The sequence below is a fragment of the Desmodus rotundus genome, chromosome 1, assembly GCF_022682495.2.
Source record: "Desmodus rotundus isolate HL8 chromosome 1, HLdesRot8A.1, whole genome shotgun sequence".
NCBI lineage: Eukaryota > Metazoa > Chordata > Mammalia > Chiroptera > Phyllostomidae > Desmodus > Desmodus rotundus.
In genome coordinates this window covers 22,775,864-22,802,419 of record NC_071387.1, presented here as the reverse complement: position 1 = coordinate 22,802,419, position 26,556 = coordinate 22,775,864, and the positions used below count along the sequence as shown (strand labels likewise).

General features: G+C 42.4%; 1 protein-coding gene across 15 annotated transcripts in view; it reads left to right on the top strand.

The window, feature by feature from the left end:
- The window catches only part of ZNF462 (zinc finger protein 462), a 137,895-nt gene that overhangs the window by 6,326 nt on the left and 105,013 nt on the right, over nt 1-26,556 (top strand). The window lies entirely within an intron of this gene.

The window sequence follows — 26,556 nt, the reverse complement described above, 5'->3', positions numbered from 1 at the left end:
TATGCTCATTTAAAAATACTTCTCTTCAGATCTCTGCTTCTTTATTCAAAACCTAGGCCTTTCCAAGAGCACTTTGAAAATCTTACTTGGAGTCATACCTTTTATTACTCATTTTTGAATGTTATCTTTTGATGCTCGTTACTCTTAAGTGGAATGTCATCAATGTTTTGTTTAAATTTGCTGATGCATGTGAGGATGCTACACGTTCAAACTCAGAAGTTCAAATGCAAGGGAATAAGGAGTTATTTGGGAAAGTAATTACCAGAAAATTTTGCATCTAATTTGGCAGATATGTTTATGTAAATTTAAATACATTATACACTGATCTTGAAGCAACCTTCCATAATATCTTTTTTGTTGTTGATACCAGGACAATGGCCGGCTGACTGACTGACTTTGGTGGGGGGTGGGGGTGGGAACCTGACAAACTGATCATCAGTCCAGCACTTTGACTCACCACATTGTTTGACTGTGCAACGAAATGTTTTGGTGTCTTTATAGACAAGTCTCAAAGAGGTGAGCTTTCTGGAGGGAAAGAATTAAGTATCTAAGAGGTGTTTCAGAGTTGAAGAATATGTTCTAACTTGTTCCCTAACAGACCCGTCCCATCTCTGGTCCCCTTTATCAATATGGGAAGTACCATAACACTAAAGACATGGTTTCTTGTGTTTTTCTGGACATATACATTTGAAATAGGGCAAATACCTTGGATAAACCATTACGATAGAAATAAAAAGTGTCAAATTGAACATTCTCATTTGATATCAAAGCTCAGAGATCCTTTTTGTTTTTGAGACATCAAGTTGATAAAGCTTGTCAGGCAGTTCTTTGCCATTGCTCTAATATATCACCAAAGCAAAATCATTCCGGAGAAACATATGTGAGCTATGACATGCACTGTAATTAACAAAAAGATTCTCGTTGGAACTTTGTAGTCATAATATCTCTAATATTAGATTTACGTCCATCTAATTCATTGGTCGCATTCCCTGAGGATTTGTTTTTCCCTCTTTGGAGTTAGAGACAACTTTTAGATGCAAAGTAAATAAACTTTTTATAGATAAATATATAAAGTGTTTCTAATGAGTCCCCCAGAAGACAATAGTGTATGAAAAGAAATCCAGCTCTACTGATGACTTAAGAGTACTTGTGGTCAGTTTTCGTGAAAGAAAAGAATGGTAAAGTTGCCTTGGAAAGGAGTTGTGTTTTCTGTGTGATAAGAGTTTAATAGGGTCTAGGCTAACTTGAACTCGTTCCTGGGGTTGAGGGTTTTTTGGTTAATACCTTAACCAAAACCCTTATTTATCTTCTTTGTGGTGTGTGCCTTTATCAGACCTGTAGTTCACTGCCTCATGGGACAGCATTGGCAGAGCTGTATAGAATGTTTCACGTGGATGGCTGAAGAGCAGAGGTGCTGTTTCACAAAGCCACACTCACAGATTAGGAAATATATAAATAATGAACTCAGAGTGCAAAGGATCATACAGGAGTGTCTAAGTGGATGATTCATACAGGGGAACTAAGGAAATTCAAAAGAAGTGGAGGGAAATATTTCCAGAGTCTCTTGCTAAAAATCTAGTGGGGGGTTGGGCGGGTGGAATAAGCATCTGTGTGTGTGTGTGTGTGTGTGTGTGTGTGTGTGTGTGAAAGCAAGTATCTTTGGTGAGGGTCACATGCTTATGAAGCTGGTGGCTTTCAGAGAAACATTAGCTGGTGACCTATTAATTGATTATGAGAAAATGGAGAGGAGAAGAGATAGTGCTCGAAGAAAATTCCTCCTGTGTGATATGCCAAGACATCTGGCAGATGTTATGTTGGGCCCTAAGGAATGGACAGTTTAATTTTAGCCCTAGCAAGGAAATGGGAAGTTCTAAGCTCTTTTAATAGCACCAGTCACAACTCTTAGTTTGGGGAAGGTTGCTTAAAAAAAATAAGAAAAGAAAAGAGGCATTTGTTATAATATGAAAGAATCCCAGATGAAGGTGAGATTTTGGGGTGATAGATAAAAATCTTATTTCCAAAGTAGAAACTAACATAAAAGTCATTTGAAAGTGGACGAAGAGGTACACTGTAAATGATGGGTATTTAGTATTTAGTTTCTACCAGTCAGAACTTCTAACTGAGAAGCTTGTTGTTTTGTGCCCTAAAGAGATCATCAACTTCAAATCTCCCCTTCCTCCTGCATTTTCCTGAAGAGGAAACTGGCACCAAGACTTGAAGTGACTTGCCCAAGACCAAACAGTGCAGCTGTAACAAAGCCAGGCCTAGAACTCAGGTCAGCTGACTGCCAGCCCAGTACCCTTTCTGTTGCCCCACTGTACATGATTTGTGAAATATCAGCTCAAGACACTCTGATGATACATTAGTGGGACAGCTGAATTAGTGTTAGTTGAATTTAACACATTGGGGAACCCTGGGCTGAGCTTGGTTTCATTGAGAGAAGTGACACTCCAGAGGCCAATTGTGTTCATGTCACTTGCAGTCAAGTTTTAGCTATTGGGTTTGTAGCTGTGCTTTTCACTGTCTTCCTCTCCTCTAGTTCTGTCACCCAGGGCTGGGGAGTCCTTTCCAAATGCTCTTCTTGGGAAGTTTGTCTAGGTCAACTGCAACTTACAAAAGTGCCCACAATTGGACTCTGAGGATCTGTTTTGCAACATGGTACAGACTTAAATTGGCTTCTCTCAGAGATACCATTTTGTAATGCTGATGAATGTGCAAGAGAGTGAAATCCAGTCTAAAACAATTCCTGGTGACTTTCCAGTGTTCTGAACTCACCTAAAAATGTGCCTTCCGTGTGTCTCCGAGGAGCCCCATTCTTTCTTGCAGACCAGTGGCTAGCTGTTTCCCATTCCCCAATATACAGGAAGTCACCCTTAAAATGACATTTTAACAACATAAGCAATAGTTAACTATGAGAGAGAGATGGGTCAGTACTTTAGGAAGGGTAAAATGGGTTTCCATTCCTGTTCCTCTAGGACAAGCTAAAGTAATTTTGTCAAGAAGAGTGATGGGTGGACGTTTCCACATTTTCTAAGCTTCTTCCAAACTAAAGCATAAATTCTTCAACCAGGAGGCATTCTGGAGAAGGTAGTGCTGGATGTGGACTTCTGGCAGAAACATGGTTAACGCTATAAACGGTTGAACCTCAGTGTGGCACTCCTCCAAATGAGTTGACTGTCGAAAATAAAATGTTCCAGAAGAACTGGGAGAACAGGAAAGAAGTTAAAACAGCATGGTTTGCATGCCAGTACTGAAGGGGAGAAAAAGTTGGGGTGGGGGGTGGTCATTGGAGAGAAGATAATCCTAAAGTGAACTGTCTCCTGGAGGAGAAGTTGTCAAGTGAGGGAAAACGGACTTTTATGAATTTAGATTGTGTTTGCAATTGACTAGGAAGCTCTCGTGAATCTTTTGTCCCCTCGAACTTTGTATCTTGAGAACTGATAAATGGAAAGTCAATTGGAAGTGCTTTGGATTTACACTTTCTGCTTGGAAATACTATCATAAAATGTATCTACTTTCTAAGGACTCTTGTCCTCAGCAGTTGAAGAATATGTAAGGTTTTTAGTCTTTGGATGTGTGACTGCAACACAAAGTTGGTTTTTTCAGGGTTTGGAAAGACAAGAGGTAGGTAGAGTGGGTGTGGTGCCAGAGGGTACCAGCTTGGTCCCCTGCAAATGCATTGTCTTTTAATTCTGGTGAGCTGATTACTTGGTGTCTTCAAAGCATTCTTGCCTAATTCCTAGCTGGAGACATTTTTTTTTCTTGAGTTATTCTTGGATGGGAGGTTTCTTTTTGTGCCAGGTCATGGGTATTTAGGTATTGATTTTCTTGTTTTCATGTGTTTGCTTGTTCAGTCCATTGCATGTTGCTTCTGGATATTAATAAAATACTTCCGCTGTGCCTGTGCACATCTTAACCCTCAACCTCATTCAGAGAGCAGAGCCTGCTCTTGGGGGTGAAGGGAAGGTTGGTAGGTACTTGTTTGTTCAAAAAATAAATTCTGGAGATGAAGACTGCTTAATTCAGAAAGTTATTTTGCTAGGCTTTCGAGTAGATTTTTAACAAAGACCATGCAAGGAAAGATTCTATTAGGAAAATTCTATTAGGAATCAATGGATCCTGCTTTAAATGTTTTAGGATCACTTAGTAGGAAATTAAGCATTTGACCAAGATGAGTAAGCAAGGACTTACCTTTGAATTGAAATTGGTTTGAGCACAAAAGAAGCTGGAAGCCCAAGCGAGACAACTATGTCAGAAGTAATTAAGCCCAGGATTTGTGGAGAGGCTTAGCTGCCACAGAGCCCAGCTGGGGAAGGCCAAACTCAGTCCCTAAGCCCTCGCCTGGCCAGTTGAACCAGAACATGAGCTAAGGCCTTCAAATTTTGGAATTCTTTTCTTCCCTGTTCAGATTTAAGAGAGTAAAGTCATTATTCAGTTTTGCTCATGTCAGCTGAGTGCTTCTCTTGCACTGGGAAATGCCAGAGTCAGGGGTTGGGGGGGGCGGAGTTGGAACTGATTCCCTCTGAGGGAACGTTCTCCCTTTAACACTACAAATGTGCCTATAACATTGTACTTATTACTCAGAAAATAATTGGGCAGTGGCACAATATGGGATACTTGAAAGATGTTTGCTGCACAAAGGCTCCAATACTCACCTGCAGACTAAGAAATGGGCTTATAAACCATCTCATTTCTATTGCTAATGAAAAGCTTTGGAAGGCACCTGTGAATTAGAGCTCCAGCTGCTATCATGGTAGGGGAAGTTAGGCCTTGAAAGGATACACGGATTAGCCCGTCAGAAAAGCAAACAGTAGCATCAGCACAAGTAGGAAATAGACAGGGTTGTTAAGCTAACAGAAAAGTAGGCTAAAGCATTTCTGTAATTACGTGGGGGAAATTTGCTGGGAAAGTGACTGCTTGGATGGGAGAAGGAAAAGAAGAGAGGCAGGGGAATGACTGACGAGTCAAAACAGAAGAGGTCTGTCCACTGGGAAGAGCCTCCAGGAAGAAGAAGAGGCATTGCCTTTAAGAAAACAATAAAGCCAGTGGAAAAAGACCTTGTAATTTGGTACCTATTGCATGTGAAATATAAAGACCAGCGCTCAGACCCACATTCTCTGGTCGGTTCTAATGGTGAAAAATAGAATTGGGCTTGAAAGACAATTTATGTGGTAGGGGTTACAAATAATGGCCTTTTGATAAAGGACAGATGGAAACTTGAAGGGACTGGGTAAGTAGGCCTAGGTGGAGATTTTCCTGGAAAATGAACAGAGTAGAGACCAGAGCACTGCAGTAAGTAGCTGTATTATTCATGGGCAGAAAATGTGATAGTCCTCTCTAAAGTTGTCCATGGAGCTTCTTGACCTACGCGCTCTGGGCGTTACAAGAAATGAAGAACCAAGGCATGCTTATTACCTGCTGTCCAGCTTGGGATTAAGCCATTTGCCTCAGCCAGGCATCACAGGCTGGTCTGTCAATCCAACCCTGGCATTTTAATATCCAAAATAAGGCCACTGTGGTCCAGAATGTTTAGCTATTCTAATCCCTAATTACATCATCCCTCTGTGTTGTGACCAGTTAGTCAGCAATTGAACATCAATCACTCCGCCCAGATTGGCCCTGACCTAGGGGGGCACTTCGTGTGGGGTAAACATTTTTGAACACTGGATTAAAGACTGAAGATGACCAAAAATAGAAACCAGCTATAGATTATGTAAATATTTGAATAACAAGTACTGATCACCTAGAAACTTTTCTTCAGTGGTTTCTGTCTTAAGTGATCTTCTCGGAAGACTGTTCATGATTATTTAGTAATGATAATTGGGAAGGGGATCTACACAGAAAAGATCATTTTCTCTTGAATGTCACAGTTCAGCTGCAAGAGCCTCTCTCCTTCCTGCTGTCAATTGAATATTGTCTATTTTAACATTGGGTAAGAATACCATCTGTAAGGAGAACAAATATTGCTTCATCAAAAAGTTCTCCCAACTCCTCTATAGAGTGGGAGTACCACATAAACCTTCGACAAAATGCTATTTCCCCTCCTGGAGTGACTCATGGTTCATGTGAATACTAGGTAATGTTTGTTTAACATTTAATATGAATAAGGACTGTTTGCATGGTAGCGAAAAACTGAGGTTTGGGGAGGTAATTCACCCAAGGTCATGGAGCAATGAAATGGGGAGGCCAGGATTCCCGGGAAGGGGGAAAGGGGGTTTACCTCCTGGCTCTTGTCTGGTAGGAACTGGCCTTGGTTATTACTTAGTATTCTAATAGCTTATGTTCCTGATGGTTTATCTCTTCTAGTTACTTATGCCAGGAATATATCCTGGTGTTCTGGAAGGAAATCTGAGCATAATGGAAAATTAATTGTAATATATTAGTTAATATGAGAGATATAACTTACTGTAATAGCTTGACAAACTGTGTTTAACTGAAGAGTACCCTCTTTGTGTTCTTCTAAGTCATAAAGGATATGGTTGGGGGCGGGGGGAAGCGAGAGACCATGTAGGAGGAAATTAAGAGAATAAACATTTTCCAATGTGTCAAGCTCAGTAGTGGAAAATACAATAGTTATACACATTGGTATTTAAAACGAGCACCTGTCTGTTATGGCAGAAGGATATGCAATATGACTTTTTTTTTTTAAAGTAGAGAAGTGTCTTACTTTTTGCCTTCCTAGGGCCCCTTTTCAAAGTCTCAATGCCCTGTGTTGGCTGTGGTGACCGTAAGCACGAGAAAGCTTTGCAAAAGCCACACAGACATACTTGAAAATTAGTTCCACTGTCTAGTGGTCATTTTGGGAATGTAGTGCAGACACTCTTCAAAGGCTGGGTTCTAGTGTCCCCCACGCTCTTCAGTGATCGCCATGTACTCTATTTAGATCACGGAGACATGATGAATGCTGTCGTTTTCTTTGCCTCTCCCTGAAACATCACAGTACAGTAAGGAAGCTGCTGTTCATGGATGACCACAAATGCCCTTAATAGAGTAACAAGCTGTACTAAGGGAGATGGAACAGGTCCAAATATCCCTGTGATATTCAGGACAGTAGCTTTTCTGTAAGGCAGGGAATTGGTCATTAATTACTGATTAGATTCTTTAACCTCGAAGCAACTAGTGGTGGTCTTATAAAGTCTTAATTTTGTTATGGACCTGTTCAGGTGATCTGTCCCCAGACAGCCTCATACCCCGGTCTTTGCAGGAGGATAAGCAGGTGCCCCGTGTGTAAAGTGCACAAGAGGGGGCCACAGAGTCACTCATTTACACCCGTCATTCATATTATCTATCAAACCTATCAAAGCCATTGGTTTCTTAGGTATGGGGAAAAGGATCAGGAAAAAATCATTCCATAGTTGGAGAGAGTAGAAGGGAACTATATGGAAGCATGGAGTTCTCCAGATGGGATTTCTAATTTGAGAGCAATGGGAATTCCACTCAGTCTTAGGTAGCATTAACTGAGACCCTAGTCAGCAATGCTTAGCCATCTAAGATACTCCCTCAGACCAGCCTGTCTCAAAAAGCAGTCCTGGGAAGAGAAATCTACCCAAGTCACCCTCAGGGGCTTTGCAGAAAGTGAAGGTAAATTGGGCCTTGTATCTTTGTGTGCCTGCAATGACATTCAATTGGAAATAAGACACTGAATTTGAGCATACACTCAATACCAGAGGCGGAGCAGGCGAGGAAACCTCAGCGTATCTGGGAAGTGAATGTATACAGTTTATGTACTTAGGTCCAGTGGAGGAATCCTCTATTGCACTGAAAAGAAAGGAAAATCACCTCTTCAAAGAGATCCCACTGGGATGTGAAAAAGCACGTGTATAGATCGCATAGAGAAAGCAGTGTTTAAGAAACCGGAAGTGTATCCGAAACTTGTATGGAAGTTCTCTTCATTCTTCTCCCATGACTTTGCCTCTAATTAGAAATTTGGGGCGGCGGCGAAGTGAAGTGGTGGTGAGGAACAGATGTCAGCTGTCCCTGAAATTCATCCCTACCCCCTTGGTGGACTCCACTCTGAGCACCTCACCCATTCTTTCTCTGACCGGTGGCTGTAGCTTGTTAATATGAATGAACATCACCCATAGGTCCTGAAATTAGCAAGTGTTAAATGTTATGTGATTATTAAGGGGAAAACAAGATAATCTGGTCAGGGGGTTTAATTAGGTTGTGATTGCCCAGTTGCTGCTTCATGATAATTATATTCATAACCCTGTTTCTAGACGTCAACTACAATTACAAAAATTGACCCCAGCACAGGTGTTAGTGATCTCTTCTGAAGCAGCTTCTGAACTGTGGTGAATTGCCAAGGTTCCCAGTGTGTCCCTGCTGTCCCCTTTCCCTTCTTGACACCTCCATTATCTTTTCCCCACTTTAGTGGGAAGGAGGGTGGCAATATTGTTTGTCTGTGACCATATACATATTACATAGCTTGTTGTCTGCAGGAGAAAGTTCTTCTGAGAGTCAGATATGACTGAAAAACATTAATAAGCCAGCAAATGGGAATCTTCAACCATAAAAATCCAAAATTGGCTAGATTGTGTTTTTCCCTCAGCACATGAAATCTGTTCAGTAGATTTAATGTGATTCATTTGAATAGATCTTTTACTTTATAAGGCATAGTCTTAAAACGAAAAAGAGAGTCATCTGTGTTTAAGATACTGCCTTATCACATGATCATTAAGGTCTGAGGAGCTCCGAGTAAGAGCTTTTCCCTTTATATTACCCCCTTCCTCCCCAATTCATGACATTTGCCACCAGTGTATTCTGGCAGAAAAAGAACACGTCGTTGCTGGGGGGTGCTCTTTACTGTTTATCTCCCAAACGAAGACAATGATTTCTAGGAAATACAAACAACAACCTGTATCGGAAGTGGGCATGTCAGTGTGACACAGTGAATCACTGGGCCAGATTGTCACTTGGCAGCCTTCCCTTCCTCACAAGCACGTTATATGGGAAAATAATGCACTTAAAATTTGCATACCATGGCTAAACCTCAATGCAGTTGAACTGTCTGAAGAACAACTAGGAACTTGGCTACTGTGCATGTGGGGGCATATGTGTATAAATATATAGATAATATGTATGTAAATATGTAAATATATGTTTACATATATTTTTCATCCGTGGTTGGGAATCTGTAAGCTGAGGATTGACTTAAATTAATGCAGATTTTTGACTGTGAAGGAAGTTGTTCCCCCACCCCCACCTTTCAAGGGTCCACTGTATACCTATATTCTCTCTCGAGACGTGCTTTATTTTTTTGCTGAAACATCGGGACTGCAAAGGTCTTGGTATTTCTGGGTGTACATGCGGTTCTGTGTGCAGAGGTCTTCATTCAGAATGTAATGTTTAGTTGGTGGAGCACACAGCCTTTGGCACTACACAAGCACAGGGTGACGTTTGGCTCCTTCCCTTCCTAGCTGTGGGACCTTGAATAAGTCACTTAACTTCTCTGCTCCCATGATTTCCTACCCAGTAAAATAGGGTATGAAATCAACTAAAATATATATGTACTCTCATATAATGGCTACTTGAAAAATGATCGTTTCTTCCTTCCTCACTGATAGAGAAACTGAGGTCAAGATCTTTTCCCAGGGCTTTGCCATATGTGAATGATTTCATCCTTGGTCTTAAACTCAGTGTTTTGAATCCTGCCTGATTAATTGTGTGCCGTGTCTGCCTTCACTGATGAGTGGTGTTTGTGGCTGTTGCCCATTCACAGATAGGCTTTTCCAGATTGCCCGCCTGACTGTAGACCCCCCCAGCACTCCATATCTGATGTGTGTGTGTGTGTGTGTGTGTGTGTGTGTGTAGGGATTTGTGAACAACCTGAGGGTGATGCCATGTCCTCTCCAACAAGTACATTTACATGGTAACAAAGCTTATCCCAACATTGCAGAATGATTCCCTGGCGTCTTTTTGTGGGGGGAACAATATTTTAATCAATGTGAATTTCTACATGAGCTTTCTGGAAGCCGTTATTACTGTTCCTATTGTCTGGCATCATTCTGACAAAAACGACGTGTCTTAAGAAAATTGTACTTAACTGCAATGAAAATACTGGCTATGCTGTCTTATAAAAAGGTTGGGTGCCTGTTTGTGGCTTCCCTCGTTTAGATAGCTTTGAGCCCGTTTGAGGACTGCCCTGTGGCTTTGCTTAAATTACTTTGGTTTTCTCTGTGCAAATATTTATTTTAATAGTCCATGTCCACTTGGTCTTACTGATGCACTGTAATATCAGATGGTTTGAGATCTCAGGGGTAAGTAAGGAGGCTAATTTTAGAGTGCCTTAAGGGTAGATGATATTTCAAAATGTGGAGTGGTGTTGATAGGGCCTAACAGGACCTAAATCTGGTCTTCTCCAAGTCAGAAGACCATTGGTGGCCTCCCTGGTGGTGATGATGTTAGTGGCAAAGAGAAAGGACACGCAAGTGATTCTTTAGTAAAACAGTATAGATTTTTTTTCACCTTTTAAAGCAGATTACCCAAGAAGAGTTATGTACTTATGGATTTTTACATTTTGAAAATTTCCAGAGACAATGGTGTCAGTGGAATTTTTTTTTAACTGTAAGAAACCTTATAGTCACCACTTTAAAACTGTGTCCAGAGGTACCGGAGGGGGAGAGAAAAAGAGACTATGTATTTATTTACTGGGGTTCAGATCCTCAGGATGATTTCAAATGAGAGATATTTGGTCTCAAAGGGTGAACCCCAGAGCGGAAGGAGTGGTGGAGTAACTTTGGGTGTGGTACGGTTATAATAATATAGAATGCCCTCTATCAGCTAAGAAATTCAGGGAGACACCATAAGAATTGGAACTAAGACTTCCTAGAATGTCTGAAAAACTCTGGAAGTGGAAAGGTTTTTTTTCCAATTTCCTTGGGACTTAGAGACAGATTTGGGAGTGTCACCTGCACAAGTATTCAGTTCTTTACAAATAGTAGGATCCTTACTTGTGACTACAAAGTAGTAGAAAAAGTGATTGGCTTAATTTGAGTCTAGCTCCTGATGGCTCCTAGCCTCCAGTTTATCTTTCAAATGGAATTCGCTCTGGTGAAGGCGAAGGGGCACAATGTATGTAAGGCACCCAGCACTCCGCCCCCTCTGCAGTTCATTTGCTGTGATCAATTAGTGGTCATCCAGGCCTCTGGTGCAGATGGCTTGCTTCTTGCCATTCATCTGCTGCCTGGCTTTGCACGCCTAGTTAGCAGTTGTGGGATGATGATAGAGTTGCAAAGAACGTGTCACAGAGGATTGTTATATTTTAGAAGCATGCACCCCGCTCATCTAGTCACCAAAACAATTATTGAGCGCCTTTTGAGTACCTAGCAGGCCCGCGGTGTGTGCCTAGGTGGTCGAAGCCAGGGGCTGTGGGATCTCTCTGTCAGTTGTGTTAGGCTCTTTGTTTTGTTAATTGGAGTCATTATGATGGAGATGGTGTCTTTAGCAACATTTAAATAGCTTGGAGCCAGGAGATGGTGAACTGTGGCTTAAGGCAGTGGAAAATGGATCCCTCTTTAGAGGCTAGCATTTCTGTGCCTTTGTTTGTATATAGTTGCAATATAATTTGCTAGCCATGTAGTCCACGCTGCTGGGGTACGTAATCTGGCAGATCATTCATTTAAATATTTACTCTGAAGTATTTTGTTCTCTGTTGGTGTGAAGTAGTAGAGTTTCCAGTTATTTTTAGGTCATTTTCATCTTAGCAACCCTGTTGGAGATGAACCAGACACACTGCTGTAAACTGTCCCCACATTTTCATAGAATTTAATAAAATAAAGTTTAATGGTTTGGTCCCAAGAGGCAGACCAACCATCTGGTTAGCAGAAGGTTAGGTCGAGTATTGCTTGGCTGCTGAGAGGGCCACAGACCAGCCCCAACACACTGGTAATATGTCCAGTTGCTGAGTGCATTAAGCCTTGAAATGGTGCTCTCAGGTCTGCCGAGCCAGCAGTTCTGTTACCACCGCTGTGACGCAGGAGATAATTCAGCTGGGCAAGCGGCAGCATGGGGGTGGATCTCCAGTACAGGATGTGTATGTCAACATGAAGGATTGGAGCTGGCAGAAGGAAGGGAAGCACTCATTTCATGCCAGTGCAGGAAGCCTAAAGAGATGCTTCCTGCCCCCCTTGCATCTTGTCCTCTTCTGGAGCTTCCATGTTATGTGTTAAATGATTACTTTGTGCATGGTCCATGGCAAAACTTCAGCTGGTTTTTCTGCTTCTTTTGGAACCTGCTTGCATAAACGGAATGAACTGCACTCTGCACACATGGAGGGTGGGCAAAGGCAAGAGTGAGCTGCACAGACCGGGAGGAGGAGAAAGGGCTTCATGAGGCAGGAGCATCTTTGTGCTTGAGATGGAATCCCATTGTACACCCCTTTGTGCTCAGATTTGAGACCGGCCGTCTGTTCAAAGGCTGCAATCATCTCAGAACGTTGTGCTGCAGCTGTAGTCAGAAGAAGGCTGCAGAGTGGTTCCAGGGATTCTGCAGAAGCTTAGCAATTACATAATTGCTGTGTAACTGGAGAGAGCCACCAGGATTGTCTAGTTCTTCTGCAAAGAAAGCTTCTCCAATTTAAGGGGGAGATTGTTTTCCCTTGCGAAACCTGAAAACTGATGAGCAAGTACATCAAGCCACCAGGCTGGAACTGGGTCCTCTCTTTGGCATGAGAGGGGAGGAAATTCACAAGTACACTTGGCTGGACATTCAGCGGACTTCACAGCTGTGTTAAAGGGAGAGCAAGAGCGCAAGTCACTGACTCTTGGCGAAGTGGATTCTTGTATCTATTGAACACGGTGTCTGACTTGTTTCTAATATCTGAGACTATGTTCTGTATGCATTCAAGGCATGGAGTATTCCAGAGCTTTCCCAGAGCCCTCTCAATTTCTGCTGCCTGCTTGGGAAGCTTTTCACAGCCTCTCTTGAATGAATACTCTCAGATGCCGATCAGCAGAGACACACTGCGAGGCCTGGCCAGCATCAGATGTTCCTAAAAGCTGAATTCCTCTCAGCGTCAACTGGACAGTTTGTGAAGACCTCACAGCACAGGAATGAATTCCTTCTTTCATCTGCTTTACCACTTGTTTTCCATAGTTGAGAAAACTCTGAGGTGGAGTTGGTTAAATGTAGGCGCGAGGTTTGCATTAAACCGGTGAGAAGTCCAAGCTCCATTTCACCAGATATGAAACAGTCTTCTAAAATTAACCACATCTCCTAACCCAAGTGTGGCCTTTATGTTTGTTTATGCTAAGTAGCTCCACATTGCAGCAATCCTGCCTTTCTGAGGCTGGTCTGGTGGAGCTGCTAAGTAGAAAGAGTGGTTGTTGGGATACATTTTTGTTCACGGCCTAAGTTGGGCCTTTCATAACTATGATATTCATCTCTATTTCTCCATTGGAATGTGTTTGTAGTCAGAGCTTCAGTAAAAGGGAAAATAAAATATTTTGGCTCCTTTGTGGATTTAAAATGAATGGCCAGGCAGAAACGTGAGGACTTTGAGTTCCAAGATGGATTGGGTTTACAGATTGCTAGACCTTTTTTACCTTTCGGCTCTGCTTTACTTCGATCTCCTGGGTTTAAACATGGAGATTGACAGATGCAAATGGTCTCTTTAAGGAGTTGGATTCCTGTGAAACAATGGTGGTGGGTTTTCAGGGAGCCAGGCTGTCTCCCTACAGAGCTTTTATTTTGTAGCAACCTGGAGGGGTATAGGATCACCCATGGTGACCCTTGCCTGCGTCATTCCAGGCAGGCCTTGGCATGCTCCTGCAGATGAGTAAGAACAAGGGCAATTGGCAGGAGGACCCGCTGAGTTCATCTTGCGTCGTATCTTAGGAACTGGCCTGACCTTGTTCCATCATCAGTGTTTGGGCACTCTGAGAAACACAGGACCACCTCTGCAACGGCCTGGAGATTGTGTTGGGAGCAGCGTGCTCTTCTGCTGGGAAGGAACACTTGACTCTGGCAGAGACCACGTCTGAGGGAACCCTTTGCTATCAGTGTTGGGAGGCCCATGAAGACCTTGGCACTGAGGGACATGGTATGTAGTGGAAAGAACATTGACCTCAGAGCCAGAGAGTTGCTGTGTGACTTCAAGTGAATAATCTCCAATCCTCACTTTGCTTGTCTGGGAGAAAAAAAATCCACTTTGTAAGCTTCTTGTGGGGAATAAATGAGATCATGAATGTAAATTTCTGGTGCAGAGCCTGACATAATGTGGTCACATAAAAATACTAATTCCCTTCTCTCCCATCCTTAAGTTTTTATAAAACACTTACTATAGACAGGGCACTATTAAACAGCGACTCTGATTACAAGTCAGAACACACTGCAGTCCACAGGAAATCCCTGTGTAGAGAGGCTTGAAGCTTGTACCGGCGGGATTGGTAAACATTTAACTTTTTGTCTTTAGGGGCTGAGCAGTATCTTTTATTGTGTGGTGACTTTTAAAAGCCAGTTTGCTCCTCTATGAAACATGACTCCGAAATCCGGTAAAGGGGAAGAAAAGTACCTTAACCTCTGTTTGCTCTATCTTGAACGTTTTGTAATAGATTATTTATTAAATTCCTTAGATGACGTTTGGGGTTTTTGTTTTGCTTTGTTTTGTTTTGAATATGGTTCTACAACTAACTCCTTTAGAAGAAAAATCTGACAGTTCCCAAGAACAGCGTAGATGGGAGTTGTTTGGGTGCCCAGAATCCCAAAGGCCGTGCAGTGTTAATGACTCTGGCAAGCCTCGTTCACTTGAACCCTACCTAGTCCAGGGTGCCATTCCTTATGATGGTACTCAATGAAGTCTTGTTGACTGTTTTCAGGGAAAAAGGCCTTAGTTAACATTTAGCCAAATCGGCTTCAAAGGCCAACCACTGGTTTGTCTCTGGTTACTTAATGAATGGGACTAGACTGGAAGCTACAGAAAGGTAGGCCCAGGGTTTCCCTCGTTCCCCTGTGTCATCAGTACCTTGCACAGTGCCTGGGGCAGCTGTACATAGTTAATAAGCGTGTGTTGAGTCAGTAACCATATCCAGCTCTTTTTAAAAGGTCTTTATTGCGCCTAAATATCTTCCCTAACTACGTACGGATTTCTGAGGTCGAACATATCTCTTAGTGTCCTCTGAACAATGATGGCTATTGCAAATATCACTAGACATTCAGCATTCAACTTCAGTAAGTGGAGGTTTGGCACCGACATTTTAATTTAAAAATGAGATTTAAGATAAGTTCCTCATCAAGGGAAATTGCCCAACTCTATGATCTGTATGAAATATTTTGGGAGTAAGAGTGTCAGGTTTGTAATCTAGGTTAGAGAAGCCAAGGCGAGTGTGACTGTTGGTAGTTCGCTAGTGTGACCCTGAATGGCTCTTCAGGGCATCGTAAAGCTAGGTTTTGCAGAACTGAGTCTGAAACTTTGGAGACGAAAAATTCAAACTCAGGAATACTCGGCAATGCAAGGCCAGTGGTTCTGGAGGAAACTCATTTGTAGTTTTATGTGGGAAGACAGATCCTTTTCCAATACTTTATTTGACCTATTAAGTCTAAATGGATTGTGGCATGTATTTTATGGGGTAAATTGGTGTCATGGAAGCCTCAAGGAATATAGGGGGAAAACATTAGAGGGAAAGAAAAAGATGAGTATATAGTGTTTCCTATCAATTTAACAGAATGGAAAGCATGAAGCAGTGGAACCAGGACCATAGTCACATTTTTTGAGGATAGCCAAGCAGGTTCAGAAACCTTTGACTTGAGTTCCTGAGTGTTTCAGTGGAATGATTTAGAACATTGAAAGTCTAGTATGTGCAGAAGCCTTCTAGGTATGAGGTGACCTTGCAGAATTAAAGAAGCCCGTGGTTCCTGCTAGTTCCAGCCTTACTGAAGGACATATTCTGAAGAGCCAGCTCAATAAGCAAGCTTTTGAAGGGTGTGCGCTACAGAGCAGTTTCCTGTTATTTGGTTAATGGTTGACCTAGTTCTATTGCCATATGCTTCCTGGAACGCATTCTAATATAAAGTATGTGTTAAAGCAAGACTAGGATAATAGCAGGAAAGTCAAAACCTTTCTGAAGCTGAGACCATATTCATGCAGGCCTGGTGAGGGCAGAATAGTATGTGGACAGAAAATGAAAAGACTTTTCTCTTCATGGTCCTGTTTGCTAATTCTGATTTTATTCCTCACATTTTATCCCAGCCCATTTCAGTGAGTTGCATTTCCCCAAAGTACCTTTGCACGTGAGGCCTACATCACTGGTTCATGGCGTGTGCAGGCAAGGCCAAGTTCGAGGTGGAAGTGCCCTGAGTAAAATTATTAGTGCAAGGAATGGTGAGATTAGATTTGGCTAATGACTGGTGATTTTGTGTTTGTATTATTAATTTTGTATTGCCGACAAGGGATTAGTAAACCTCTTAGTCTGAAGTTTGGATGGAGTCCAGAGTTGAAGACTGAGACTTATTTGACGTATTTGTCATTTTACCTGGAATCAGCAGCCTTGGCTTATTCATTTAGATGGCTGGGGGAGCCCACACAATCATGGGGGCTGCTGAGCAAACTTTGTACCAGACACACAGTGTTTGTTTTTAACAGCTTCAGAATGCGAAGAATCTGTGGGTCTAGTCTGCTCATTGCTGGATATTTGGGTGTAGTGGAGGAAGCTGTTCTGTTCTCTCCATCACTTATAAAGAAAATGTTGAAGGAACCACAAGTGTGCGGGATAGGGTGGGATGGGGTGGGCAGTTCCTTTTAAATTTGTTTTTTATTAAGAAAAAAAAAGTCACTGTAATTGTGGTATGGAACAGTGATTTCTAAACCAGGCTGATCCTCAGAATCACTCTGAGAACTTGAAAATGAAAAGATTATTAAAAATAGATTTTTTAGGTTCTACCACAGGAGAGGGATTCAGTAGGTCTAGGGTGGGACCCTGGAAGACAGATTTAGGAACCACAGTTCTGGGGAATTCAGTATCATTAGGCAGGCAAGAGAGGAAGCAGCCACTGTGCTCTGATGTCGCACACGCAGGAAGTAGGAAAAGGAAAAGAGATGCTGTCAGAACTGGGTATTTGTAGCTGCTAATAATCTGAGCTGTGGAGTAGGCTTTCGTCTTTTCTACCCCAGGAAGTCAGTACCTCCAGGGCACCTTAAGGGTACTGTATACCAAGCGATTTAGGTTTGGGAAATGTCATCTCAGTGGCAGTCACTTACTATGCTCTACCATCACCACCATCCCCCACTGCCCCGTCACCTCCCTCCCACCACGGAGACAGTGTTAGCAGAATACCTGTCATTCATCAATTAAATTGGATGCGGTTTTTCATATTAATACCTTTGGCAGAAACGAAGGGAAGTTACATTATGTTGATTTCTGTATACGGAAAAATTGCTACTGATCCATCCAACCAGCTTCTGGGTGGTTTTTTCTTTTCTTTTTTTTTTTTCCTATTAACAGTAAAGAGATGCACTTGTTGACTGAGGACTTTCTCCATATGGCTCTCTGCCTGGCCTGGTTTGAAACTGTTGCCTCTCATATTGGGCCACAGCGAGCTGACCCATTTGTGAATCACACTGACCTTGACTACAGAATCACCCTGATCTGGAGTCTAATAGTGTTCTTGATAAGTAGTTTATCTTCAGTGTGTAATTAGTGGATGAGTGAATGGCTGAACCAGCTAAGTAAACAATGCCTCAGAAGATACATGTAACTTGGAATGAAGATACTGCTTCAAAACAATGTGTGTGGTCAACATAACCCTTTTTAAAGGATGCTTTCTGCATTAACCACAACAAAAAAGAAAATGACATGGTTTCAGAATTTGACATATCAGGCACTTTGGCGTCCTAAAAAAATGCAGGGAAGTTATCTCTTTTCTTGACGTATTGTCTATCCCCCAAGCGACTATCGCCTCTAGTACCACACACACAAAGATCCCGCATACGCTAAAGAGAGTGGCTGCAGAACTACTGTTGTTGTTAAGGACATTCCACGTGCTTTCTCTGTTCTTCCTTTGAACTTTACAGGTGTCAGGCAGTGAGAAGAAAGTAGACGAGAAGAAACAATTGAGTAGAAAGCAGAAAGTTGAGGAAATTTCTCCTGTTGACAGTCATTTGTTAGAAACAGAAAGGAGTGGTCATGGCCTAAGGACTCATGGTCATGTCCTTGGCATGCTTAGAAGCTCCAAGAATGGAAGACAGTCTCTTCAAGTTATTTTGAGGAGTTGGACACGACCTACTAGGCTTCTGATGCTTACCCACGTTAAGAGGTTGAAGTGCCTCCAAGGCTTTAAGTAGCAGCTGAACATGTGATCTTGTTAACCCCGAGATGTTCCTGAGAAGTGACTCAGATCACTGTGGCAAACGATCCTGTCCTGTTCCAGCTGCTCCAGCAGCAATAGCATTAGGTCACCCTTTAGGTATACGGTACAGAGCACGTGCTACCATCAAGACTTTAGGACAACCACAACTTGAACTGGCTATCTTGCGTGTGGGACGGGTGTGGAGGATGGCTTGGGTTTTGGACCCATCTGATTCATAAGTTCAGTTCCTACCTCCATCCCTACCCCTACTCTCACAAAAACCACTTGAAGAGAAGAGGGAACCAGAGAGAGTCATGAGTTCTCATGATGACTTGCTCTTTGGATGTTTCCTCATCTAGGTAGACGGAGGCTTTTGTTTTCCCCAGGAAAAGGTAGCTTAAAAGATGTGTGATGTCTATTTTAAACACAGTAACAGACTTGAATAGCTTAGTTTGTGTTTTACTAAATCATAATCAAGAGGTCGCTCATCTCCAAAAAGGTGGTTTACTGGCCTTAGCATGAAAGGAGGTGGCTGCAGGATGAGTCATTGAATATGACTGATTTGGTACAAAAGAGAAATAGGGGTGGGGTGGTAAGAAGGGAGTTGAGATTGTGACCTCCCCAGACTACCCTTTAATCTTTCTCTGCCTTTTCATGACCCCAGTATGTTTATGTAAATCCAAAATTATTTTAAAGCCTGAATTGCCTTTCTGTTTAGTTGAGTGAATGTGCTACCTTATTTCAAACATTGATAATGACTCAAGGGTATCCAGCTCTCAGAATTCATACCACTGCGTGTTGGCAACAATATTGGATCCCAGTTTTATAATTAAAATGTTGGGGTGCTGCCTTGAGGATCCACACACTGTCAGCAAGCACATTCTAAAGCTTGATGCATGGGTACACAGCAGTGTCAACTACAAAGAACTGAAGGAGACGGGTCCAAAAGGGAGGGAATGTCAAGTCATTAGCTGCTGTCAAAGAAATGAAATCCCAGGCTAGAATGGACCCATGAAATCGTCCTGCCCAAACGCTTCATTTTGCAGCTCTGGAGAGGCTGATGGGGTATGTCCAAGGTCCACAATGTAAGAAGTTAGTCAGGGAGGCCTGAAATGGAATTTCAGTTTCCTGCCTTGGCCATGTCTGCTTATTCCACTACAATGGTGTTGGCAAATAGCTTCTACTTCTTGTGCCAATTTTGATTGATTGGTGGAGACCGCCTGGAGCTCCACTTTGAGGACTCTGTGCCTTGTCTGGGCTTGTTGGAAAGGAGTGTGGAGACCAAGCAGAGACGGCTGCAGTAGGCGGAGAGGGTGAGTGATAGGCCGTGGCACTTCCCCATAGTTGCTGTCCCTTACAATTATGTGTTTTAAAATCACAGCCTCACTCCCTACTAGAACACTTTCTCACGTGGTCGTGAAGGCTTCCTATCTGCCAGTGTTTTAAACCAAAGAAGAGGAGATTTAGTCAGGAGGAAACTCCTTCAGAACAGCCATCCAAGTGACTTACCAAGGTAACTAAGTTGTGAAGCAGCCTATTTGAACCAATAGGGTTTCCACCATGCTTTTTACCAGTTGGCCTGAAGGGCTCTCTCTCTGCATCGCTCATAGAATCTAACCCTGATATCCATTAAGGGGGTCACTCAGCTCCCTGTTTTACTGTCGCCTTTTTACCTGTTGTACATGTTGTCTGTAGTTTGCCTTTCATTGCCCATATGCTTGGTGGGACGTCATGAGCATCTACCTACTAAATCCCTTCCCTTTGCACATGGTACAGAAGGGTCCTAAACTTGCCCAGGGTCACGAGCTAAGTTGTAGAAGAGAGCCATGCTAGACCCCTAGTCCCCTGACCATCACTGCTCCAAGATACTTCCTTAAAGGTTTTCTACCCATTACAACATGTGTGACTTTGAAACTGGAAGGAACCTTGGAGGTTGTTGAATCTTATTTTATGGCTAGAGAAACTGAATCCAAGAACATTTAAAGGACTTGCCCAAGGAAAGTATGTTGTTAAGTAACACAAAAGCTTCTAGATCTTGAGGAATAAAACCAAACCCACAGTGTCTTTTTTTTCCTGCCCTTTTTTTTTCTTTACCTTTAATGAGCAAAATAAACAGGGAGCATGAGTGCCTTGTAAACTATTAGGATCTATAGATATCGTGTAGTTAGAATGATGAAACTGATTAAAGAGGACTTTTTGGAATATTCTTACATAGTTTATATGATAAATTTAGGAAAAAATGTGGTTATAAATTTTCTTGTAATATGACCCTCACAAGGTTTCAAGTATAATTTTGGAACTCCTTCTGGTTCCAGAAAGAAGCTGTTGTGAGGACCTTTGTGGGGTACAAATGTGCCTGGCAATCTGAAGAGCGCTGTGAATTTGTGACTGTCTAGCACAGTGCCAGGCACGGGAGAGTTGTTATGTAGATGCGACTTTTCTCTGCAGGACCTGGGGCACCTACCACCAGGGCTCTGCCCGGGACCCTACCTAAAGACAAAGTATGTAGGGTAATACTTGGCCGTGAACAGGGTCAGTGTCTGGCAGGGAGGGAGCTGTGTTTCACAGGGAGAGCAATCTGTTAACATCACTTTGGCGATGAAGGCCATCAACCTAGAAAAGGCCCTGTCATTTCCACTGCAGGTGCATTCATTTGCCCCTCTTGGCTGGTCTGGAAAACAGAATGCAGACCCTCCCGTTTCTCAGCATTTCTTCAGCAGCAGACAGTTCTTCTTGAGCAATGTCACTGCCATCTGTTCCCAGTGGCCACTCCACAGCTATTCCTGACCCCACCACATTAGCCAGTGTGCAGGGAAAGTTGTCTAGATTTCTAAGAGATCTTGGAGTTCAAGAGTGTCCACTCAGGGACCTCTAGCCAGTAGGCGAGGCAACCCAGCTAAGAGCTTTTGCCCTCTGCTAGACCAGTTCCTTTTTAAGTGCCGTCATGTACAGAATAGAATCATCAATAAAAATAGTTCCCATGCTCTTGGAAACGCAATCTAACCTTGAGCCTTTGTTTTGGAAGATAATGGTGTAATTTCTACATAAAACTGGGGACAAACCACTCTTAATTCCTTTTCCTCCCAGTCAGTTGTTTCAGCAAAATGATCTCCTTTCACTTTAACAAAAAGATTCTCTTTCTCACTTAAAATATTCCGGATGTGCTTTAACTTGCCTTGGGGTCATAGCACATGTCTTCCAGGACTGATGAGTCTTGTCAGTTGCCCCAGGGTGAGAACTTTAATAAGCAAATTGCACACACCTGGTTTTGCAAAATATTGGCCTAATGGGGCACCTAGGTGGAAGTCAGTACTTCCACTCCCCATGAACACACCCTTCCTCCCCACCCCTTTTAAAAGGGAGGCCTCAGAAATTGCTGCCTCTCCATTTATCTTGTAAAACTTTCCTGTCTTTTTGCTCCCCTGTTGTGATCGTTAACGAGCTCAGGTTGTTGCTGTCGCTGCTGCTGTCTTTTGGATTTGAAAGTAATGCCAGTGATGGGATGTGGTATATGTAGGGGGGAGTGTGGTTAAAAGGGAACAGGGCTGGCGAACTCTTTGTCAGACTGTGCATCCCCTGCCCTTCTCTTTGATTTGCTGCCGCCACTGGTGTGGCACAGCCTTTCCCCGCTCAGACTCTTCTTGGTAAGATGAAAAAAGACAGCCCGTTTCCCTGCTTTGAATGCTGGACACCAGGCTTACTTGTCTTTCACTGTTTTTCCTTCATTTAGTTATTCATTCAAACGTTTATTGAGCATTTGACTACTTGGTAGGCTTTGTGCTAAATATAGTTGGCGATGACAAATGAAAGACGCAGACCCTGCCTTCTAGAAGCACGTAATCTAGTGTTTACATCTCCGGTAGTCAGCAGGTATAACTCATTGCCACGCTTCAAATGGTGCATATACAGCATTTTATTTGGCTTCCGTGCTCTCTGTAGTTGGTGAATACCAACTCCCCCAAATGAAGTTATTTGGATGTCTTTCTTGTTATCCATTCTTTCAGACCCGTTGGGGTACCCAGGTGATCAGGATGCAGGACCACTCCTCACGAAGCTGCAAATAGCATTGATGACATATATGTATCTCCAGACCAACTAATGGTTATGACCGTATCTCTTGCTTGATGCTCTAGACTGGATTCCACATTGACCTCATTCTGGCTTCCATCCTTCCACAATACCTACGGGATTCTTAGATTAGGTTTTTTTCAAAAGCACTGTTCGACCTTTGAGTCACTAGTAATCATTCTGCTAAAAGTTTACACAATCTGGTGATACATTTAGCTCTTTAGGCAATAACAACTGTGTACTGTAGGGCTTTCCTGGCTTTGAATAGGCTATGGATGTCCTTACTCTTCATGTCTGTTGTTAGCCTGCATTCCCCCATCATTTGTACGTATGTGCTTCAGAAATTCCAATTATCGATTCAGCACCACCTAAAATACCTCTTACAGGAACACTGCTGATCTTCTTCTAGTCTCTTGGTTTGGAAGTTTCCCACACATTTTTAGGGAAATTCTTTCATCCATTTCTAGAGTCCCTTTTGAGGCATATAAAAAGCTAGCACACTACATAGCACACGAAACCACTCAACCAAGTATTGTAACTACCTTCTGCAGTTCTCTCTGTCCGTAACCATGGCTATACCTTTGCTTTACTATGCAGTTAGGCTAACTACCATTTGTGCTGAGAAACATTTGAGACTTGCCCCCACTCGCCAGTGTGGGGGAGTGTCTCAGGCTAGCTGAATATGTCTAGGTCAGAGGGCATACGCTTTCATACGGAATTCCAGAGGTCATTCCCTGTCTTTATCCTCTGCTCCAAAGCTTATGTCACTTGCGTCATGCTGTGACATGAAACAATATTGCATCATAGGGAGTGCATAATGGAGTGTTTTGTCCAATTATCATGAGATTACCGAATATTTTTGCTTGGAAACTTGCCAGCAATTGTGAACAAAGAGATGCCCCAAGCCACTTTCTCACCTGTATTCTTGAAGACTAAATAGCAGTCTTAATGTCTGATACCCTTCTGGCTGAGTAAAGGATTAGGCAAGCTTTCTTTTTTTTTAAACAAAGAATATTGCTAGTATAGGAAATCAAGATTTTGAGCTAATTTGATAAGGGTTAATTAAAAAAAACGAGTCAAAGGTGGAACAGAGACTACACCAGCTGGAAAAGGAGATGATCAATTTCTAGGAAATGGGAGACTGATATTTTTACAGTAATGAAGAAAAGGTCTTCCTGGAACAAAAATGCTGAAGAAATAACAAAAAAAGGCAAACAAAACCCCCCAACACAGCCCCGAAAACACCATTGTACATTTCGCTAGCACAGAAATAAACCCTGGGCTTTTTGTTACTGCAAGTTCTGACATTTCTCTAATCTCCAACTTTCTTAATTTTTAAACTCTAACATTCCATTCCAAGGTAATCTTTATTCATCTCTGTGTTTTCACTCTCCCTGAGTTATCTGTGTCCTCTAAAAATTTAAAAACAAGTGACTTTTTTTTCCTCATCTCTGTTGGCGCAGACATACGATGGGCAGCCTTTCCCCTTCTCTGTGGAAAGAATGGAAACATAGTAAGCAGCCAGCGGAGCTCCATACGGATTGAAATTCCTTGCTTCTGCTTTTGAAGTTAAGATGGTCACGAGAGAGAAAAATAGTTTCGGTTCCAAGCCTAAGAAAAAGGACATTCCTTTTAGTCTTGGCACTCTTGTTTTCATGGTTTGATTTCTCTCAGAGTCATCTTCAGTCCCATTAATAAATCACATCTGAAAATGAAATCACTTTTATAAGTTCTTTTCCTCTCCACACCCTTGATTATAGAGAAAGTGACGTTCTCTTAGATTTAATCTGAAGTAGCTTAGGATATATTTTCCTGGCATTTTTTGCTCTGGATGCGTTCCCACTGTTGATCAAGCACATTTGAGAGACTTTTCCAGAGGCCTGAGAGATCCATCCATGTATTCTCTTCTGTTCCAAAAGGGGTGGGGCGGAGGGGGCCAAGTTTAGGTTTTCACCTTGCCTCGGAGAAGGAAATCTCAGAGGGATCATTTTCCTTTCAGGAAGACTGGGGTTTGTAGGTTAAAGTCCACATTATACAAATTGCTTAATGACAAAGAAGTTACATGACCAACAGTTGTTCTTCAAAACATTTCTCTATTGAATGAGGAAGAGATTCCATTTGAGGCTGTTTGATTAAGACATGAAGATGAGGTGTGAAATTGGTAGTGGGCCAAGGTCATTGGTAGAACTAATGGACCATTTGAAAATTATTAGCAGCTGGTTTAATGGAGTTGTATAACTACAGCTGTGTGAGAAAGGCCAAGCACAAGGTATTTGAAATGTCCACCTTGAGGTCGTTTCCTATTGTTCTAGAATAATCCTGGCACCCATTTAATAAATGTGCAACTTAGACAAAAGATTAGGTAGCTCTATACATGAGCATGTAGTACAGGCTTTATTTGCTTTAGGGGTTTTGACTGTCTTTTATTATTTTAATTTTTTAAAAATTCTGCAATCAACAAGCTTTTCATACAACCCGCATATCCCTATGCCCCACCCAGTAACATCACAACTTCAGAGTCTTACAATGCTTGAGAATTTTAATGGCTTACTTAAGGAGTTCTCTTGCTCTTCACTGAGATTTTTTTACTACAAATTTTAATCATGTCGAAGAATCTTGCCAAATTTTGAGGCAGTGGAGAAAAAGACAACTGGAAGAGATGCCATACTTCCTAAAACACCTTTTTCTCAAAATGTTAAGCTGGTGTCTGGTTTTGTACAACCTAATAAAGGAATGATTTGCTTAGATCTTTGCCTTCATATCTGGAGGCATACACAGACACACATACGCATGTACGTATGCATTTAAAAATATTTGGTCTGCAAAGAAATATGCCCTTTTCTTCCATCTGTCATGTGTACCTCCCTGACTCAGAGACTTGACGTGAAAGAGAAAAGCACGGAGCCTTTCACCAGTTAATGAATTCCACGGCCATGAGTCACGCTGGCCCCAGGCTCCTCTCCTTTGCCTCATTCTATCGTTGCTCTCCAAGTCAGAGGGCTGGACCTCTACTCCAGTTCTGACTTTGGAACTGGGAAAGAAGGTAGAAGATGTCACAGGTCATATAAAGTGAGAGTTCCCTTCTATGTTGCAGAACCAATGCCCAAAATATACTACCAACACACAAAAGTGTGGAAGTCAGGTTGAGATACCCAATCCCTGCCTTGCACTGATGTTCAAAGCTTTTTATAAATTAGACCAAGGACTCCCAGTATTCGTTGGGCAAATTTGTTCTCCACAACAACTTCATGAAGCAGATTTGCTCTCTGCAACCCACAGAGGTCAAATGACTTCCCCAAAGTCACAGCTGGTTGGAAGCCAGGAGAAAAATCCCAAAGCTTGTCTTCTGACCAGCCCTTTCCAGTACTCCATGGATGACTCACCCATGAATAACAAATGCTTTGTAGCCTTTTAGGAAGTTGAGGATATTCAGGAGACTTCCTCTAACCTTGTGAGGATGTGTCATCATTGGAGGAAATCACTATTCTCTTCATAGAACAGTCCCCCTCAGAGCAAGTGGCCAAGCTGGCTTGCTGTGCAGGATGGGTTTTGGTGATGAATAAGGTCATAGGAAAGATTTGGGAGGATAACATGATTGAGAAGTGGGAGGATAAGTAGTAAACAGTCCTGTCATTGCAGTCTCCCCGTTGCCTTTACTTCACTCAGATGATAAACATCCCAGCCCCTCCCCGAACTAAGGCGTTCAGAGCAAAGGGCTCCAATGGAGAAGGGAAGGGGGAGACGCTAATGTTACTCAGGAGAAGGCAAGCACTTCATTTTCTAAGGCCAGATTATCTGCTGTGTCTGTTGTCTAATTTAATCTTCACTGTGTTATTGTACAGTGGATGTGATTTTATTGTTATTCCTCCTTAGCATATGGAAAAACAGGCTCAGACAGGTTAAGTAATTTGCATGTGGCCACATCAGTGCCAGGTGTCACTGAGGTGATGTGAATGCCGGCCAGCTTTGCCCTTTTCATTGGGCAACACTGCCTGCAGACTTCTGAGGTGGTTGAGAAACACGACACTGGCGTTTCTGGAGGACTAGAGAAGTCCCTGAAAATAATGGCTAGGAATTATGGCGACAGACTATGTGCCCAAGTAATTTATGTGTATCAGTTCATTTAATCCTTACTATAATAATCCTGTGAAGGAGTACTACTTTTTTTTAAACCACTTTTTACAGGTGGGAAAGCATAGAGAGAGG